Here is a 6,000-nt window from a genome sequence, read left to right as displayed (position 1 = left end):
ATAGAAGTCCTTGGAGACAGCAAAGGAGTTGTAGGAAACAACCTGGGGATAAGTGAGAACAATGTGGGTAAGAAAATTCAAGAGCTGAGACTGGGACTAGACTAACAGCTAGATACAATACTCAAGTAATGATTGAATGTTCCAGGTGTATTTAAGTAGGCCTAAACAGGAAACAAGATGGCTTCCACAGGTTCCGAATCTGCCATCTTAGTGAAGGGCAATTGCAGAACACAACAGCCTCCAGGGGTAAGAAGTGGAGTTGCAGTACAATTATCAAGGTAAGCAATAGCAGCCACTAGGGTTGAGCGACTTTCATTTTTTTAAGATCGAGTAGGGTTTTGGGAAACCCGATTTTGTCCAGAGTCGAGTCGAGTGCAGTCGGCCGATTATCGCTAAAAGTCGGGGATCGACCGAAACACGAAACCCAATGCAAGTCAATGGGGAAGCATAGTCGGCAGTGAGTGGAGGCCAGGAAAACACCTACAGTGCCCATTTTAATGCCAAAAACATCCATTCTTGTTTCTGAAGCTTGCCAATCTTAATTAACTGTATAATAATAGTTGGGCATAGGGAATTGGGGGAAAGTTGTGGGGGGAGTAGGGCTGGCTCAAGTTTTTCGTGGGCCCAGGAAATGCGGACTACGTCACGGCGGTGTTGCAGGGAAAGGTAAGTATTTAAACGTTGCAAGTGCTGTGATCCTGAGCAAGCAGGGGGGGGCCCACTCGTTCGCATTGCCACTGGCACAGGGCCCCTCAAAGTACGGCGGTGTGTTTGCATGGCGGGGGCGCCTCCCACCAGCAGCGACACTTTTGCGTACTCTGAGGGGCCCTGTGCCAGTGACGTCGCCAACGAGTATGCCCCCCCACCTGATGAAGGAACCTGCACTTTCATCTGCACCTTCCTCTTTGTCCCTGTGTAAGGTGGTATAACATGCGGGAAGGGGAACCTTACTTTCAGCAGGGTCAGATTCTGGCTGTGTAGAGTACAAGGGGAATGTAGTGGTCTAGGTCAATGTACCAGCAGACTCATTTAGCAGTGGCTGGGCAATGGGCAGGATGAGGAGGAAACAGATATAGGGCCAAAGAATAAAGTAGGCTACATGCAGTTCAAAATTGGTAACAGGACTAAACAGGCGGCATTGCTTTGTTCAGTGGAGTAGCAAACCCAAGAGCAGCAGACACTGTTTCAAGGGCCTAACCACACTAGTAGGCCAAATGCAGTTTAATATCTGATAGTATAGGGCGAAAGCCAGAATGTGGAAGCTCAGCTTTGTTCAGTTGAGGACAACACCAGGGAGGGGCAGACACCTTTAGTAGGCCGGAAAAGCCTATTGCATTTTTTAAAATGGTAATTTGGAGCAGAAGGTTGAAGCTCAGCTTTATTTAGTTGAGGGCAACACCAGGCAGGGGCACACAGACAGACACCTTTAGTAGGCCGGAAAAGCCTATTGCATTTTTTAAAATGGTAATTTGGAGCAGAAGGTTGAAGCTCAGCTTTATTTAGTTGAGGGCAACACCAGGGAGGGGCAGAAGCCGTTAGTAGGCCCTAACCACCATTTTTTTTTTTTAAAACCACTTAATGAGAGCCGGAAGGTTGAAGCTCAGCTTTATTTAGTTGAGGACAACACCAGGCAGGGGCACACAGACAGACACCTTTAGTAGGCCGGAAAAGCCTATTGCATTTTTTAAAATGGTAATTTGGAGCAGAAGGTTGAAGCTCAGCTTTATTTAGTTGAGGGCAACACCACGCAGGGGCACACAGACAGACACCTTTAGTAGGCCGGAAAAGCCTATTGCATTTTTTAAAATGGTAATTTGGAGCAGAAGGTTGAAGCTCAGCTTTATTTAGTTGAGGGCAACACCAGGGAGGGGCAGAAGCCGTTAGTAGGCCCTAACCACCATTTTTTTTTTTTAAAACCACTTAATGAGAGCCGGAAGGTTGAAGCTCAGCTTTATTTAGTTGAGGACAACACCAGGCAGGGGCACACAGACAGACACCTTTAGTAGGCCGGAAAAGCCTATTGCATTTTTTAAAATGGTAATTTGGAGCAGAAGGTTGAAGCTCAGCTTTATTTAGTTGAGGGCAACACCAGGCAGGGGCACACAGACAGACACCTTTAGTAGGCCGGAAAAGCCTATTGCATTTTTTAAAATGGTAATTTGGAGCAGAAGGTTGAAGCTCAGCTTTATTTAGTTGAGGGCAACACCAGGCAGGGGCACACAGACAGACACCTTTAGTAGGCCGGAAAAGCCTATTGCATTTTTTAAAATGGTAATTTAGAGCAGAAGGTTGAAGCTCAGCTTTATTTAGTTGAGGGCAACACCAGGGAGGGGCAGAAGCCGTTAGTAGGCCCTAACCACCATTTTTTTTTTTAAAAACCACTTAATGAGAGCCGGAAGGTTGAAGCTCAGCTTTATTTAGTTGAGGGCAACACCAGGCAGGGGCACACAGACAGACACCTTTAGTAGGCCGGAAAAGCCTATTGCATTTTTTAAAATGGTAATTTGGAGCAGAAGGTTGAAGCTCAGCTTTATTTAGTTGAGGGCAACACCAGGGAGGGGCAGAAGCCGTTAGTAGGCCCTAACCACCATTTTTTTTTTTTAAAACCACTTAATGAGAGCCGGAAGGTTGAAGCTCAGCTTTATTTAGTTGAGGACAACACCAGGCAGGGGCACACAGACAGACACCTTTAGTAGGCCGGAAAAGCCTATTGCATTTTTTAAAATGGTAATTTGGAGCAGAAGGTTGAAGCTCAGCTTTATTTAGTTGAGGGCAACACCAGGCAGGGGCACACAGACAGACACCTTTAGTAGGCCGGAAAAGCCTATTGCATTTTTTAAAATGGTAATTTGGAGCAGAAGGTTGAAGCTCAGCTTTATTTAGTTGAGGGCAACACCAGGCAGGGGCACACAGACAGACACCTTTAGTAGGCCGGAAAAGCCTATTGCATTTTTTAAAATGGTAATTTGGAGCAGAAGGTTGAAGCTCAGCTTTATTTAGTTGAGGGCAACACCAGGGAGGGGCAGAAGCCGTTAGTAGGCCCTAACCACCATTTTTTTTTTTTAAAACCACTTAATGAGAGCCGGAAGGTTGAAGCTCAGCTTTATTTAGTTGAGGACAACACCAGGCAGGGGCACACAGACAGACACCTTTAGTAGGCCGGAAAAGCCTATTGCATTTTTTAAAATGGTAATTTGGAGCAGAAGGTTGAAGCTCAGCTTTATTTAGTTGAGGGCAACACCAGGCAGGGGCACACAGACAGACACCTTTAGTAGGCCGGAAAAGCCTATTGCATTTTTTAAAATGGTAATTTAGAGCAGAAGGTTGAAGCTCAGCTTTATTTAGTTGAGGGCAACACCAGGGAGGGGCAGAAGCCGTTAGTAGGCCCTAACCACCATTTTTTTTTTTAAAAAACCACTTAATGAGAGCCGGAAGGTTGAAGCTCAGCTTTATTTAGTTGAGGGCAACACCAGGCAGGGGCACACAGACAGACACCTTTAGTAGGCCGGAAAAGCCTATTGCATTTTTTAAAATGGTAATTTGGAGCAGAAGGTTGAAGCTCAGCTTTATTTAGTTGAGGGCAACACCAGGGAGGGGCAGAAGCCGTTAGTAGGCCCTAACCACCATTTTTTTTTTTTAAAACCACTTAATGAGAGCCGGAAGGTTGAAGCTCAGCTTTATTTAGTTGAGGACAACACCAGGCAGGGGCACACAGACAGACACCTTTAGTAGGCCGGAAAAGCCTATTGCATTTTTTAAAATGGTAATTTGGAGCAGAAGGTTGAAGCTCAGCTTTATTTAGTTGAGGGCAACACCAGGCAGGGGCACACAGACAGACACCTTTAGTAGGCCGGAAAAGCCTATTGCATTTTTTAAAATGGTAATTTGGAGCAGAAGGTTGAAGCTCAGCTTTATTTAGTTGAGGGCAACACCAGGGAGGGGCAGAAGCCGTTAGTAGGCCCTAACCACCATTTTTTTTTTTTAAAACCACTTAATGAGAGCCGGAAGGTTGAAGCTCAGCTTTATTTAGTTGAGGACAACACCAGGCAGGGGCACACAGACAGACACCTTTAGTAGGCCGGAAAAGCCTATTGCATTTTTTAAAATGGTAATTTGGAGCAGAAGGTTGAAGCTCAGCTTTATTTAGTTGAGGGCAACACCAGGCAGGGGCACACAGACAGACACCTTTAGTAGGCCGGAAAAGCCTATTGCATTTTTTAAAATGGTAATTTGGAGCAGAAGGTTGAAGCTCAGCTTTATTTAGTTGAGGGCAACACCAGGCAGGGGCACACAGACAGACACCTTTAGTAGGCCGGAAAAGCCTATTGCATTTTTTAAAATGGTAATTTGGAGCAGAAGGTTGAAGCTCAGCTTTATTTAGTTGAGGGCAACACCAGGGAGGGGCAGAAGCCGTTAGTAGGCCCTAACCACCATTTTTTTTTTTTAAAACCACTTAATGAGAGCCGGAAGGTTGAAGCTCAGCTTTATTTAGTTGAGGACAACACCAGGCAGGGGCACACAGACAGACACCTTTAGTAGGCCGGAAAAGCCTATTGCATTTTTTAAAATGGTAATTTGGAGCAGAAGGTTGAAGCTCAGCTTTATTTAGTTGAGGGCAACACCAGGCAGGGGCACACAGACAGACACCTTTAGTAGGCCGGAAAAGCCTATTGCATTTTTTAAAATGGTAATTTGGAGCAGAAGGTTGAAGCTCAGCTTTATTTAGTTGAGGGCAACACCAGGGAGGGGCAGAAGCCGTTAGTAGGCCCTAACCACCATTTTTTTTTTTTAAAACCACTTAATGAGAGCCGGAAGGTTGAAGCTCAGCTTTATTTAGTTGAGGACAACACCAGGCAGGGGCACACAGACAGACACCTTTAGTAGGCCGGAAAAGCCTATTGCATTTTTTAAAATGGTAATTTGGAGCAGAAGGTTGAAGCTCAGCTTTATTTAGTTGAGGGCAACACCAGGCAGGGGCACACAGACAGACACCTTTAGTAGGCCGGAAAAGCCTATTGCATTTTTTAAAATGGTAATTTGGAGCAGAAGGTTGAAGCTCAGCTTTATTTAGTTGAGGGCAACACCAGGGAGGGGCAGAAGCCGTTAGTAGGCCCTAACCACCATTTTTTTTTTTAAAACCACTTAATGAGAGCCGGAAGGTTGAAGCTCAGCTTTATTTAGTTGAGGACAACACCAGGCAGGGGCACACAGACAGACACCTTTAGTAGGCCGGAAAAGCCTATTGCATTTTTTAAAATGGTAATTTGGAGCAGAAGGTTGAAGCTCAGCTTTATTTAGTTGAGGGCAACACCAGGCAGGGGCAGAAGCCGTTAGTAGGCCCTAACCACCATTTTTTTTTTTTTAAACCACTTAATGAGAGCCGGAAGGTTGAAGCTCAGCTTTATTTAGTTGAGGACAACACCAGGCAGGGGCACACAGACACCTTTAGTAGGCCGGAAAAGCCTATTGCATTTTTTAAAATGGTAATTTGGAGCAGAAGGTTGAAGCTCAGCTTTATTTAGTTGAGGGCAACACCAGGCAGGGGCACACAGACAGACACCTTTAGTAGGCCGGAAAAGCCTATTGCATTTTTTAAAATGGTAATTTGGAGCAGAAGGTTGAAGCTCAGCTTTATTTAGTTGAGGGCAACACCAGGGAGGGGCAGAAGCCGTTAGTAGGCCCTAACCACCATTTTTTTTTTTTAAAACCACTTAATGAGAGCCGGAAGGTTGAAGCTCAGCTTTATTTAGTTGAGGGCAACACCAGGCAGGGGCACACAGACAGACACCTTTAGTAGGCCGGAAAAGCCTATTGCATTTTTTAAAATGGTAATTTGGAGCAGAAGGTTGAAGCTCAGCTTTATTTAGTTGAGGGCAACACCAGGGAGGGGCAGAAGCCGTTAGTAGGCCCTAACCACCATTTTTTTTTTTTAAAACCACTTAATGAGAGCCGGAAGGTTGAAGCTCAGCTTTATTTAGTTGAGGACAACACCAGGCAGGG

This window comes from Ranitomeya variabilis, chromosome 4, assembly GCF_051348905.1.
Source record: "Ranitomeya variabilis isolate aRanVar5 chromosome 4, aRanVar5.hap1, whole genome shotgun sequence".
Lineage (NCBI taxonomy): Eukaryota > Metazoa > Chordata > Amphibia > Anura > Dendrobatidae > Ranitomeya > Ranitomeya variabilis.
This window is presented reverse-complemented; position numbering follows the sequence as displayed.